Below are 16396 nucleotides of genomic sequence, written 5' to 3' on the forward strand. Positions count from 1 at the left end.
ACTCTGCCAACAATCACCATAAGTACACAGACCTCACTACTGTACACACTACAACAGAATGTCCAGCTTTTGTCCTCAAATATAAGGCCTACTATACATAACATGTCTAGCAGTCTGATATCTCACTGGCTTGTTATCAGGTATGATGTCAGTAAATTATGATGTACTAAACATATGCACTGCATGACATATGGACAAAGGTTGACAAACTTGGGGTTGGAGGCACAAACACAGAGCCAGTATTGACATGTTGCTGTGATAAACTCATACATTTACTGGGGTAGCAGGATTTGTTGTGACATATGTCTTCTGAGGGATATGAAGTCAATAACTCACATGGATGTCACCATGTACTGACTGCAATCATCAGAGTATGCTACGGCATTTCTACAGGAAATGTGTGAGTAACACAGCACATGCAAGACTCCAAACTCTGGCCAGTCTGCAGATAGCCCTACAGGTGAGAGTTTCCTCAACCACATAGCACGGTCATGCCAGATTTTAAATCATGTAGATCAGCCATATCCACACAAACCCTGTTAAACCAACATTACTTCAAATGTAGAAGAACAATACTTACATTCTGTCCCCATGTCTGGAACATCCCCTCCTGTTTGTTGGCCTGTCTCCACAGTGTATGTTGTAAGAGGTATTTCCAACTATGCCCTGTGATGCTGTTTGTCAAACACCCACATGAAGTCCTGCTCACAGTGAAGGAAAAGGGCCAACACCCACATGAAGTGCTTAGTTATATGAGTGTGCTTCCATGCAATTGGCTATAGGAATGATACCACACCTGTTCCACATGCAATTAACAAGTGAGGGACTGCAATTCATGCACAGGCCATCAGCTGATCATGAGCATCACTTACAAAACTCAAGCTGCTGCCTAAGCAAAGCAGATGTACTCTTCCACATCCACGATATATATATATATATATATATATATATATATATATATATATATATAAAGAGAGAGAGAGACAGAGATAAAGTAAGAAAGGAAGGGTTAGGAGAGTAAGAGCCAAGAGTGTTTGTGTATGATCCATGGATGGAGAGTGGCATCTGGGCATTATGACAGTTGCCTATATTGTGTACTAATACATACTGTCACATTGAAATTGCACATGGCTGTACACATTTATGATTGAGGATTTTCTACAATGATCTCTCCAGTGTTTGGAAAATGTTGGCCTTGTAATGTGGATAATGGGACATGTAGCTGATTAATATAATGGTGCAGCAAAACCCATACGGCAATGGATCCTGTCATTACACAATCACCCCAACACTCACACAGGACACTGATGACACACACACATGCCAGTACTGAGTTTCAAACCCCTACCTGATTATGTAGTGTTATTACATTGTTATGTAATTATTGCACATGCCACGGAGCTTACATGTTGGAGAGCTGTCCAAAGGTATCTTTGAAGGTGCATGACATCAGCAACAGTGATAAAGAAGGGATGAGGGAAGTGTAGTACATGTGACTGTCCACAAAAGCAGCTGTCAAGTAAGACACACTCACACTCTCACAGGGAATCACACACATTAACACAGGTGGCAGCATCGGCATTAGAACACCTACCTAAATAGTTTGCTACACTACAGTATTACACAGTTATCACACACACTGGAAAGCTTATCTGGCTGATTCATGGCCAAAGGGTTATTTCAAGGTGACTGACATCAACAGGCATGCTACAGTAGGGCAATGGGAAGTGTAATGAGTGTGAATGGCTTCAAAATCATTAATCTCCACACACACACACACACACACACACACACACACACACACACACACACACACACACACACACACACACACACACACACACACACACACACACACACACACACTTGCCAGTACTGAGATGCATGGGTTCATTGTTTTACAGGTGTGTATTAGGTGACTGTGCCTGGAGGCTAGACAAAGGGAATACTTTGGCATCAGGCCACATGACAATGGTCTCCAGTGTAGCTCAGGGGTATAGTCCCTGGATTGGCCCCCACAGGTGGGTATTGTATTCTCCATCCACTCATCTGGGTTACTATTGTGGGTGGCAAGTGCTGTGCAATGCTTGCCATGTATGTGATCGATATTCCATAACATTTACAGTGTCTGGGATGTGCAGATGTCCCACATGCATGTTCTGTGATGTGTGGCAGTGTACTTGAGGTCTCTGGGGCATGTTATGTGGACAGATGTGGCATTCCTGACATCATCTGGTGTGATCTGGCTATGGAACTGAGGTCATGCTTGCACCTGCATTTCAGCATGATACAGGTATTCAGTGGAGTTAGTAGCATCTGTCCATACAGGTTATGTGTATAAGGCCTGGTATTCCATTTGTAGGTTACATTTGCAGACTTTACAGTTCTTGCAGGCGTCCAGTGGGAAACATAGCAAAAGAACCACTGTAAGCATTTATTTGTCTACTGTAGGAATGGAACAGGGTGCCATGTCTTTTTACTTCCTGGATAATACACACTCAAGTTGGGAGACGTAACACATCACAGTACTTTCTGCTGTCATTGGCACTGTTGTGGTCAAAAGGCATGTAGTGCACTGCAATCACACCATGGTTACTATCTGTGAGGCAATATGCAGGGAACTATCAATATAGTGGTTGTTGCCTAGCCAAGTGTGTTTGCATATGAGACATGGGTGGAGAATGTTCTCTGAGTAATACAAGGGTTGCCTATATTGTTAATCAATCCATAATGTCACATGTAGGACTATGGACTGTCTACACCAGACTCTCTGGTGTTTGACATCTGTTGTCCTTGTAAGGTGGACATTGTGACATATACTAGGTCCTCAACATAATAATTTAACAAAACCCACCCAACAAGGCATCCTGTTATTATACAGTCACAGCAACCTCCACACAGAATACAGATGACAGAAACACACACACACACACACACACACACACACACACACACACACACACACACACACACACACACACACACACACACACACACACACACACACACACACACACACACACACACACACACACACACACACACACTTGCCAGTACTGAGATTCAGACCCCTACCTAGCTATGTATTGCTATTACAGTGTACCAAATTTATTGCACGCATCATGGAGCTTATGGGTTGGATGTTGTTCCAAGGTACGTCTACGGTGAGGAACATCGCCAGCCCTTGTAAATACTGTCATTAGGTAATGTAGTGGGTGAGAGATCCCAAAAATAATTTTACCTTGAACACACATTTACATTTGCCAGGGGTGAGGTTCAAACCTCTATCTAATAAGATTTACAGACCATTATGTTATGCATTTACCACATGCACCACTGACCTCACATGGTTTAGGGTTGGCAGCAGGTACTTCTCACGTGGATGATATCTGCAGGACTGCTAAAGTCAGGCTCTCAGATATGTACTGGCTTTAAATGGGACCAAAATATCTGAGGTACACACAAATGCTTGCCACAGATGAGACGCAAACCCATAGCTATATAGTTACTGCAATTACATTGATCTGCATTTATGGCACATGCCATGGAGTTTATAGAGGTGAGCCGTGTCCAAAGAGGTATTTCAGGGTGACTGACATCAGTAGGCTTGCTAAAGTAGGGCAATGGGAGGTGTATTGACTGTGAATGGCCTTAGAATCATTGATCCTTACACTCACAAACACCCATACACAGTTGTCATGTCTGGGATAAGAATTCCTACCTAACTAGCACATCACACTATAGCAGTATGCAGTTATCGCATGCACTACGGAGCTTATATGGCTGAATCTTGTCCAAAGAGGTATTTCAAGGTGACTGACAGCAGGCTTGCTAAAGTAGGGCAATGGAAGTTGTAGTGACTGTGAATGGCCTCAAAATGCTGCCATGTGTGGGAGCAGAATTCCTACCTAACTAGTATGTCACACTATAGCATTATGCAGTTATCGCATGTGCCACGGAGATTACAGGGCTGAACCTTCTCATAAGAGGTATTTCAAGGTGACTGACATTAGCAGGCTTGCTAAAGTAGGGCAATGGGAATTGTAGTGACTGTGAATGCCTCAAAATCATTGCTTCCCTACACGCACAAACACCCACACAGTTTTACAGTTGCCATGTCTAGGAAGAGAACTCCTACCTAAGTAGTATGTCACACTATAGCACTATGCAGTTATTGCACACACCATGGAGCTTAGAGGGCTGATTGTTGTCCAAAGAAGTATTTCATGATGACTGACATCAGCAGGATTGCTAAAGTAGGACAATGGGAAGTGTAGTGACTGTGAATGGCCTCAAAATCATTGATCCCTACACACACACAGTTTCACAGTTGCCATTAGAATGCCTACTTAACTAGTATGTCACACTATAGCACTATGCAGTTATCACACATGCCACGGAGCTTACAGGGGTGCTTTTTGTCCAAAGAGGTATTTCAAAGTGACTGACATCAGCAGGCTTGCTAAAGTAGGTCAATGGGAGGTGTAGTGAGTGTGAATGGCCTAAAAATCCTTTTTCCCTATACACACAAATGCCCACTTGTCATGGCTGGGATTAGAACTCCTACCTAATATGTTATACTATAGCATGACGCAGTTACTGCATGCACCACAGAGCGTATTGGGTTAAGCCTTTTCCAAAGGGACATTTCAAGATGACCGACATCAGCAGGCTTGCTAAAGTAAGGCAATGGGAGGTGTAGTGACTGTGAATGGCCTCAAAATCATTGATCCCTACATACCCAACCACCCACACCAACACACACACAATTTCACAGTTGCCATTTCTGGAATTAGAGCTCCGACCTAACTAGTATGTTATACTACAGCATTATGTAGCTACTGCACGTGCCATGGAGATTATAGGGTTGAACTTTCTCCAAAGGGGTATTTCAAGGTGACTGACATCAGCATCCTTGCTAAAGTAGGGCAATGGGAGGTGTAGTGACTGTGAATGGCTCCAAAATCATTGATCCCTACACAGATACCCACACAGTTGCCATGTCTGGGATTAGAACTCCTACCTAACTAGTATGTTACACTATAGCATTACACAGTTACTGCACACGCCACAGAGATTATAGGGTTGAACTTTGTCCAAAGGGGTATTTCAAGGTGACTGACATCAGAAGGCTTGCTAAAGTAGGGCAATGAGAAGTGCAGTGTGTATGAATGGGCCATAAACCATTCCTCTGGAAACACACGCACAACACTCAGTCAAATACAAATTTACATTTGACAGGACTGGGTATACAAATGCTAGATGACTACTGATTTGTACTGTCATGTTACACAGTTATCACAAGCACCACAGACACTATCGTGCTAAGGGCTACCAGAAGCAAATGTCTACAGTGATAGACATTGGCACATCATGTGATATTGGCCAGTTGAATGTGTGGTGGGTGGGACAGGCCTCATGATGGGAAGCTCTTTGTCAGTGTCTATCTCTCTCTTTCCCACATTTCTTCTGTTTGTGTATGTTTGACCTATTATAGTGTGTTGTCCTTGGCTATATGTGTGTATTCCTATCTGATGTGTGTGCAAAGCATGAATGGTGTGCAATGTGGTGTGCATGTGTGCACAGAAATCTGCAACTGACAGATATGTATAGTCCACTGTTTTACATGGACTTCATTTTTCTAAATGTAGGAGCATGCCCAGTATGACCTTCTGTACTGAGTGTGAGAATCCATTCCAGATAGTTTGTACTCCTGTGCAGGATTTTGTGTTCCACACCTAAAGCTAGCAACCTGTTTCTGCAGGATATCTGCAGATAGGTTGACAATATGGAGTCACAATGGGCAAAGGATAGTGGGATACTGTAACTATTGTGTCTGTGTTGCTTGCGTTACATGGTTTTGGTGTTAGCAGAGATATTCAGGCATATGTACTGTTTTACACTGCAATGTATTATGTCATCAACTGCTGACAGATATACTTATTTGCTCACAGTTATTTTCTGGGGAATACAAGATGAATGAAGCTGTGTCCAGTATTGTTGTCTGCAGCCTACATATTCTTGCACACTCATGTCATTATGGAAGGGGAGCTGCAGACACTTGCTGATGAGTCTCTGTAAATGTTGCAGCACCATGGTACTGTGGTAGCTGATGATCCCCTGATTGAACATCTATTGACGTAACAGAATGGCCATATCGTGCTGTGGCCATATCTCTCAGCTGTACAGATTCAGCTAGCTTACCCAGAGGAAGGGCTCATATATCTGGTCAGTTCTGCTTCACATTGTGGTTTCCAAGCAGGTTTGTCACCACCCATTACTGGGTTTGCAGGCAGGGGTAGTATGGGCACACATCAGAGTTTCAGACTGCTCACACTCCATGGCGTCCATGCTTCTACACCCCCCCCTCTGTTATTCTATCCTCTTCCTAACATTATGCAAGCAATATCTGAGACATATCCCTATAGCTGTCCCTTCATCCCAGCCATATTTAGTGGTTTGTCCACAGTTCATGCAGTAGGACATGGGGGGGCATGCTACTGGGTTTGTCAACATGGCCTTGCATTTGTGTTCTGTGGACTGTGTTATGTTGTTAGTTGGCACCCCATGAGATAGCATACATTGGCAGTAAGGGTGAGGCACAGGCCTTTGACAGAGGACTGTAGAACATTTGGTAGTGATGCAGGCCATCTGTAGCAAGCCTGTAAATTCGGTCACTCCTACAGTCCCAGGCTGCAAGCCACTGGATTCTCTTGGGGTGACAGGGTAAGTGTGCGAGGCAATAGTTCTTGTCCATATTAATCCATTGTTCTGGATGCTGGCAGGGTGCTGCTTACAGCTAGGGGCACACCTGCATGTGACACCTCTTCAGCATGCTGCATTCTGTGTGTATCCCATGCAGAAGTGGTGGTCATACTGTACTCATTCCCAACAGCAGGGATATGACCTGTTATAAACCTGTGTCTGATGGTGGGGTGAGCTGAGTGCATGTGTGATATGGTAGCTTCTTGCAGCTGACTCACAGATATACCTGGGACATTCTCCTTATGCTGCCTTGTGCGGGGACATTGGCAGTCTCTCATTACTTCATAACTGTGCCTTTTGTGGTCTGCCAGTGATTGACTAGACTACATCAGTATTCCATACTACACAGACAACTAATGTGCTGCTAACCTGTATGTACAATTCCAAAGGTGTGTGCAGTTGACAGTTAAATTTTATGTACTCTGTCTAGGGTACTTCCACCTGTGTGCTGTGTGTGTGTCTGGGCCCAAGTTCATGGCATGTCCATCTTTAAGATGGTGACAGATATTACATCCAAACAATGTGTATGGATGATTGATGAATTGGGTCTTGCTGGGATGCATTGTGGTTGGCACTGCAGTTGTCAAAACATGGCCCTGTCATTAGCAGTACTGGCTATAGGCCACCAGGACACAACCCTCCATGCCTACATGCTGACCACTTCCACACAATATACAACACACAATAACCTAACACACAGAGCCCTGCATATTGTACGTATGCAACAATCTATCCTGCATATTGGGCCAGCTCAGGTAATCTGTGCTCCACTGTTATTGAACCCACACGTACAAGTTACTGCATTTCTACATAGGATTGTAAGGGGGGTACACCTGACAACTGCAAACATTTGCTATGACTATACTGGTATTTCAGGTACTCTGTTGGCTTTCATTTTATTTTGTATTCTGACCTATTATGCAGACTAGAGGCATATCAGTAGAGTACAGATCTTAGGTTTTATTGACTTACATTTCAGTTTTAGACATATTACCCTTCAGAACTAACATCCAACTGCCTGACCTGTTGTAGTCTGTCTGTATAGGTCTGGAGGGGGGCTGTTCTCCATTGCATCAATTGGAGGCCTTAGCACATCATTTCTTTGTGGTCATCTACACCTGTCCTGCTGGCTGAGACTGTTGTTTGGTATGTGAGCCTCACTGACATACATGTGTGTGTCCTATAGACAGACATTTGGGCCACTACATTTACTGCAGTGGGATTTGTCACCTTGCCTAGTAGTGCCTACTTTGTTGACACCAGTATTTGTTATGGATTTCATGCTGCCCATATAGGTGTCCACTATCTGCTGCCATCACATTCAACCACCCGATTCCCTTGCATGCTCATATCCATACCATAGATACAACTAGCAGAACATACTACTCCATTTTGCAATTGATAGAAAGAATGAGTTACTTGTGGCTGTGCCAGTACTGAGGATGGTGCTGGAGGGCTGACTATGTTGGATGCACATAGTACACTCCCTATACATGGTAAAGCACAAGTAGTGTTATGTTTGACATCCCTTTTACTGTATGTGTGAGTCAGAGAGAGTTGTCATTGCCTGGGTTCCTACCGTGTCAGTGTGCGTGCTATGCGTTGCATCTTTGCCAAAGCCTGGGCATACTGGGCATGCCTCCTTCTGCCTACAGTGGCAGGCTCAGGTTGTTCCTCCTCCAAGTCACTCTGTGCCTGTGTTGGCCTTGGCAATGGTGAAGGGCTGTGTGGCCCTGCCCCATGCTGTTCCTGCTGCAGCTGTTTCCGCAGGATCATATTGTGTGGCATGACACAAACAATGAAAATTTGTGTACATGTAGCTGGAGAGTACTGCAAGGCTCCACCAGATACGTCCAGGCATTGGAACCATGACTTGAGCATCCCAAATACATGATTCTGGTTTGTGCGTGTGCCTCATTATGGAGTTCTTGTTCAGGTGTGTGTGCATTTCTGATGGGTGTCATGAGCCATGGCTCCAGTGTGTTACCAGCATCCCCCACTAGTTGGCCATATGGGATGTCCTCACTGGCAAATCTCTGGTACAGCTGTGTTGTATGCCAGATGTGGGAGTAGTGATAGCTTCCAGGGCTGCCAGCACACATATTCATTATAATGCCCTGGGCATCGCACACAACCTGGCAGTTGATGGAGGGGAAGCCCTTGCAGTTTATGTACACCCTACCCCGCTCACCAGGTGTTGCTTTGATGTGTGTGCAGTCTATAGCACCCACTACCTCAGGATATTCTGCTATTTGATGGAAGATATGCATATTGCTGGTCAACACCTCACAGGTGTTGAGGAAATATATGTGCTCACTGGCATGTGCTGACATGGCATCCAGGAACTGGTGGAGTACCCTGGATGCTGATGCCTGTGAGATCCCCATGATATCCCCAGTTGGCCTTTGGAAGGTACCTGTGGCTAGTATTCTTAAGCCTACACATACCTTGGTATCCACTGGGATGGGTTCCCCTCTGTTGGTTCTGTTTGTGAGGTGTCTCCGGCACAGCTCAACAATTTGTTGTAGGATGTCCCTGTCCACCTTATAGCGCTCTACTATCTCCAGCTCATGTAGCCCCTGGTAGGTTACCCTGGGTCTGTACACTCTTCTCCTTCTCCTCACTGTGGTTTGGTCATCAGCATTCTCATCCCCACCACCCTCAGCCTATTCCACATATTGATGTATGAGAATGACAGCAGCCCCTATCATTTTGTTAGTTTTGTCTGGTAAAATTTCCCCATCTGTGTACACCGGTGGTGTAGAGTTTGTGGGAAAAAACAGAGTGAAAGGTGTTTGCATAGTTTATAGTAGTGTGCTGGGCTGGGCTGGGATGCTGCCTGTGTAATTGGCTGATTCTGATACATTTCACCTGCCAGCTATGCTAGTTCTCCTTGATTGCCTTCCTACTGCTGTTTTCCCTTCCCTTTGCCTTCCTGTTTAAGCCCCAAGGTGTGCCGCGCATACCCAGTGCTCAGATGTGAACAGAGCTGCTATTTCCTGTTTATTTATTTTTAAACCCAGTGCATGGCGCGCATACCTGTTTAGGCAATGTAAACACTGTTTAGCAGAAACTGGCCCTTCCTGACATGAACATACTCTGCATTTCTTGCTATAAGACAGTACAGCCTTAGACACACACCCTGCATTAGCTGTGCTTAGCTAAGGGCACACACAGGCCACAGAGCTGCTCTTAACTTACAGCAAGCATGACACACCCCCTTATGAGGTTGTCTAGCTCTTAGGCTTACACCATAGTCTTGCTGCACCTACATGGTTGGGTGCAAGCTAGCACTGAGGGAAAATCTGTGATTCAGTGTCATTCCCCTCATTTGCATAGACCTGACTACTAATGGATGGTTGCAAAACTGACACACAGCCTTCCCCCTTAGCAACCACTATTCCATGGTCTTGTTGCCTTATGCATGCCATTGACTATAATGGCAAAATGCATAATCATCTTAAAATTGACTTTTCTCATTTTTTTAATTTTCAGGACGATCCCATTTGCACACCGCTGTGCTACGCTTAATCGTCCGAAATCTGCCAAAAAAAGTTATTTTTTTATAATTTTGCAACTATTTCCTATGTGAATGGCCATATATTTGGCCATTGGCATGCCTGCTACATTGAATACATGCTTTCTTTCGAGGTGTTATGCCTCCATTTTGTAATTTGCAGAAATGTATTCGGTTAGTAGCCGAATAAATTTCTGCAGGTTACACTATTCATGCACTGATGCCTGCCTGCTTCTTGGATCACTAATTCACCTAATTTGCATGTTTTTTACCAGCAAATGTGGTAATTAGCATACAGAAGCTGTGTCTGTGCAGGAATAGTGCAGGATCGCTTGTGCATGTCCCGAGAGCTCATTCCTGGATCGCATGTCAGCCATATTGCCTGTAGCAGCTCTTGCACTATTACTGCACACTGTGCAGAGCTTGCTGAATCCTGGGGAGATTGTTTGTGTTCTGTCTGCTGCTTGCATAGTTCTGTTGTATTTAAAAGCTTATTTTTTGTATGAAAAGGAGTGGTACATCACAAAATGTTGCTGTATGACTATGTAATCAGTCCAGAGGCTGCTTGAACCATGAGTGTACTGCAGTCTAATTTATTGTTATGTGTAGTGCAGTGGTTGACATGAAAAAAAAGCTTTCATGTTCTTTTGGTTCCATCTGTAGTTATATACTTCCATGTAGAAGAGTAAAGAATACTAAAAAGCATGCAGTTAATTTTATTTTTATAAAAGAAGATTGTATTTTAGTTTTACACAAGTTCAAAGTTTTATACAAATTGAAATATTAATATAAATAAAACACTATTGTTCTGTTTATATTTTATGTTTAATATTTTGTCTGTTCTTCAATTTGCTTTTAAAAGTTTCTATCCCACAATTCCACTGGAGTGGGTGGGGTTACATAATTATGTATGTAAATGTTATGTTAATCAGAATACAGATTTTTGACCAGTTGTACCTACTTTTTGTGAGCCTTTGTCCAGATTTTTGATGATTCCAGGTTGAAAGGTATGAGCCAAAGTCCATCTATGTTTGCCTTGACCACTGATAAAGTCTGAACAGAAGAGGGGCTAGGACAGAACCCGGTGGTACACTGCTGGTGATTGGCCTCTTGCTAGAGGTCATTTCACCCACTTTGACAGTATGTGTCCTGTTAGTGAGCCATTTGGCTACTCACCTGGTGACACAGGAGTTTATGCCCAGTTGAGAGCATTTCTGTATAATACCTGAGTGTGGAACTGTGTCAAATGGCTTGGCTAGGTCAAGGTAGGCAGCATGCACAGTTTTTCCCTCATCCATGGCCTTGGTGGCCATCTTGAAGTCAACCAAATTTAACAGACATGATCTACCCTTTATGAATCTGAACTGGGTTAAGTCCAGAGTCTGGAGTTTACCTGTGTCCTTGTTGATAAGATCCATGGTGTTTCTTTCCACGGCCTTATAGATGTGGATAGTCAGGTTTATGGGTCTATAATTCCCTGGTTTGGTTGATGGTCCCCCTTTGTGCAGAGGGATGACTGTTTGCTGTCCCCCATTCTGCTGGAACATAACCTGTCTGGAGGCTGTGGTTAAATAGGGCTCCAAGTGGGTCTGGTAGGTAATTTTGTTAAGTTATTTAAAAGACAACCTAAGATGTTGTCAGGGGCCATTGATGCTGTGTTTTAGCTTTAGAAAGCACAGAAATGACCTGATCTCTTGAGATAATGGGCTGAGGAATGGTGTCAGGTATACTTTGGGGGGGTGACCAGTGGGAATAAGGGGGTGAAGTTTGATCCAAATCTGTCAGTTAGTATGTTGGCTATTTCTTCCAGTTGAGTATGGGTGGTGTCATCCACAACCAGCTCTGCTCATATCTGGGTATTCCTCTTAAGATTTTGGACATAGATAAAAAATGCTTTGTGATTTTCCTTGGCTAGGGAGACTATTTTTGCTTCATAAGTTGCTTTTGAGGACTTGGCTAGATATCTGATTTGCTTGTTTAGACCAGTGAGGGATTTCTTCTGCTTAGCCTGTTCCCATTTATTTTTGGACATTAGTTTCTTTCTGTTGTTGTTTAGTTTGTTTAGTCCAAGGTCCACTAGGATGACTTGCGTTTCTGTCAAGACTTGGGTTTAATCTGGTCTGGTACTGCCAATTCTGTACAACTGCTTAAGTGGCTATAAATGGCACTGGTGTACACTTCTGCATAGGATTCTGTGTTTTCTGTATTCCTGAGAGCTTTGAAATTTATTGTGCCATTACTTAGTAGGAGGTAATTTGTCTTGGAGAAATTATTTAGTGTGTTTGAGCTTGATGGGGTAGCTGGTCTTATATTTATAGGATCATAGGATCATAGGATCATATGAGGTTACTAGGCTAATGGCCCTGGCACCCTTACAAGCCTAGCCAAGAGTTTATCCCCAAAAAAGAAACCCTAGTCAGCACCTATAGCCCCTGTCAATGAGGGACAAAGGTGGAACCCTTGGGACAAATTTGTGGTTTCCTATCCACTCATCAAGATTATGCTTGAAGAGGGTCAGCGAGATACTAAAAGTTTTCCCTGCCAAAACCCAGGGACTTTTAGATTTTCAGTCTAATGCTCTCCCAGCTGAGCTATTTCAGATCATCAGTTCAAAGGAGACCATTTTTGGTTTGATCTTACAAAAGAGACCATTACACAGGAGGGGTGCAATGCCCCCGATATAAGTGAAGACTATGTCCAGGACATTTGAGCCCCTAGTGAGGTGTGTTGACCAGCTGTCCCAGAGCATTTGCATTGCCAAAGTCCAAGAACCTCTGAGCCTGCATGTTAGTGGTTGTCTATGGCCCCCAATGGTAGGATATTTAAAATCACCCATGAGTAAGGTATTGGTCTGCGTGGTGAGTGACTCCAGTAAGGCCAGGTATATGGTATATTTTTCTTGGTTCATGGTGGTGGACCCAGAGCTAGAGATGATGTGTTAGAGGATTTTGCCTATGGTTAGTTGGACATGGAGTAGCTTGAGAGAGTCATACTGTTTGGACAGTCTTGATGTGTACTTTTCCTTTATGAAAATGGATACTCCTCCTCCTATGATTATTTCTTGCTCAGTTGATGGTCTGAATATATAAAACGTGTTGAAGCCTTGCACAGTCGGGGTGCTTTCAGCAGCTTTGAATCATGTCTCAGTGACTACATATTCCAAGGTGAGGAGTGCTTTTAGTGGGTGAAGTTTCTTGTTTAGACTCCTAGCATTGAGCAGCAGTACCTTGAGCTTATCAAGAGAAGATTTTGTTGCATTGGGAGGTTGGCTACTTTAACACTGCCTAAAAATGGCACTATACAGATAGCTAAAGCCTTTGCCAGCATCTGAAAGCATAGTGAAGACAGGTGCAGACCATCTCTGGCAAAACAGCATGGCCTGTTGATCATATCCTCCCAAGCTGACAAATATTGGAACCCCTTGGACTGACACTAAAAGTTAAGCCAGTTTGTAAAATTAATCATTTTTGTTTGTATTGTGGCACCATCCTTGGTGAAGATACAATGCTGCTCAAAGCTAGGCTCATACCTGCCTGTGACACATAATCTAAGAACTCAATCATGTCTCTCTTGATATAGTCCAGGGAGGTATGTCTCAAATCATTCACACCAACATGGACCATGACAGAGTCATACTAGTACTTGTGGGTGAGTGAATTGAGAGCTTTTGTGATCTGACAGATCCTGGAACCTGACAGGCAGCTAACTGTAACCGTCTCCTTATCCAGCCTGGTGAGGAGGGCAGCTGTGTGTCTCACTATGGAGTGTTCTATGACCAGTATGTTAGGTTATGTGGTGCTATGCCTTATGTTCTTGTTTGTTGCGACACTGGTGTGTGTATTATTATGTGTTGTCATTGTTGTTTCCTTTATTGTGTGTACATGTGGTTTCTGAAGGCAATATTTGGGAGGCCTCTGAATTTTTGGTAAGTTACTAGTGAGTACCTCCCCATATGTGGGTTTATCTGTCAAATTCTTATTTAGCGTGAGAAGTGATGTGCATGTGATGACAACCTGTTTTGCATTCGATTTGCCTGTATGTGAAAGTCTTGCCTCCATTTTCTTAGTATAACTACATCACTCGCATATAGTATTTGTTTGTTTCAGGAGTAAGTGGTTGTCAGTATACAGGAGACAATTGCTACATTGCCTCAGGATCCCCATGTCCTTCAGGCTGGCCACAAGGATGGAAGGAATCTGCCCATCCATGATACTAGGTACTTACTCTGGGTTTTATAAGGGGAAAGGAGGGGATTAATTAGACTTGTCTGTCCTGGTAGCACAGACACTATGAGGGGGAACTATACTAGTGTAGTCTAAGGTTAACCAGCAGAACAATGCTGCTCAGCACACATTTTAGATGCTCCTAGAGCAGCAGGGGGCTGGATATAGTTTCAGTGATAGTTATTTAGGAATCTTTTATTCTTCAAGGCATTTGCTTCTATACAGTGCACTGTTAACAACCACTGGGAGGAGAGCAGCTTCACACACAAATGTGAGGCTTTTATAAAGGCAAAAAGGAACACGTTTTAAGCTAACTAACAGTCAGTACATCCCAAAATAAGCCTTTCACCAGCAATCCCCATCTCAGAAAGGTTTAGATCAGCATATTTCTGCCATAAGAATGCAGGAAAAATCTGTAAAATGGCTGGTTTGAAGCCCAAGTGTAAGAAGACCACACAGTCTAGATACAACTCCCTAAAACTATCTGATACAATGTAATAAGTACTTAAAGCAGCAGTAGAACAGTATATTTTGTTTTATTTAAAGTGCAGCAAATACAGAAAATATCACACGAAACTAATAAAATACAGTCAGAATTATCAATAGAAGTACAAAATAATATTTATTTTTGTCTTTTTTAGCAGAAGATTGCCTTAGATGTAAGCAGATTCACTGGAACTCTCTCTGCTGTAGCCTACCAAATAACGAGCAGCTCTGAGCATCCATAAAATCAATCATACACTAAAAATAAGAAAAAACAATCAATAAAATGTGTGGAAAAATGAATTACTATCCACATGTATATGTTGTAGCAGGAAGGTAAACAAGCAGAAACCATCAAAAATACAGACATTAAAAATGTCCAAGAAAAGTGAAGAAAGGAGCATACATGCTATGTCAAAACCATTAATAAAATAATTTGTGGTCTAGTTTCCTAAGCTGAAGAATGCATTTAATTGAGCAAGCAGAATTAAGTTCAGGCAGGTTGTAGATATTAAGGGGAATTTGCCATTCCAGCTCCTTTTTTTTCAAGAATGGTATTACAGTTCCCCTCGAGTAGGCTCATCCTGATCATGTCCAAAAAGTGAAAAGTGAAAAAAGAATGACCTGATAATGCAATGTACAAAAAATTGCTCTATTAAATTCTTCAGTGACTGCAGGGTAATATGTCAACACCCTGGTGTCTAGAGTCCCCTAATGTCTTTTGAGCTGCAAAACTCTTGTTCTATGAGTATAGTGAGTTTAGGGTAATGGTTAAAGTCAAGAGAATCCTTGTGTCAAGTATTCCACCATATGTCTTTCTTGTGGCAAAACTGCTGCTCTAATACATTTATCAGTATGTAAAGTATGTATTTGTTTGTATGTATGTTTATGTAAAGTAAATTCAAGTATTACTTAAGAGTAATACTTGAATTTCCATAGTGTCTAGTGTACCCCCAATGTTGCAGGTCTTGCTAATTACTTTAGGAGAGTTCATAGGCATGACAGCTCCCTCATGCACACACATATATACACATCTATGCACTCATGTGCATGTACACATACAAAGCACTGCCTCACCTGATTGCACTCCAGGACACACACACCCATTTGCCCCCCCCCCCCCCACACACACACACACACACATACTCTATCTATTTCCATAACTACATCCCCTACTGTGACTACCCATGCTGACACACAGTCTCATACATACATACATACATACATATATACATACATACATATGTGTACTTATGTGAGACCACTCATCCCTCTACATCCAGACACTGACACAGCCACACACACACAAACATACACACACACACATACACACACACACACGCACACACACGCACACACACACACACACACACACACACACACACACACACACACACACACACACACA

This window comes from Protopterus annectens, chromosome 6.part0 (assembly GCF_019279795.1).
Source record: "Protopterus annectens isolate FY-2018-M chromosome 6.part0, PAN1.0, whole genome shotgun sequence".
Lineage (NCBI taxonomy): Eukaryota > Metazoa > Chordata > Ceratodontiformes > Protopteridae > Protopterus > Protopterus annectens.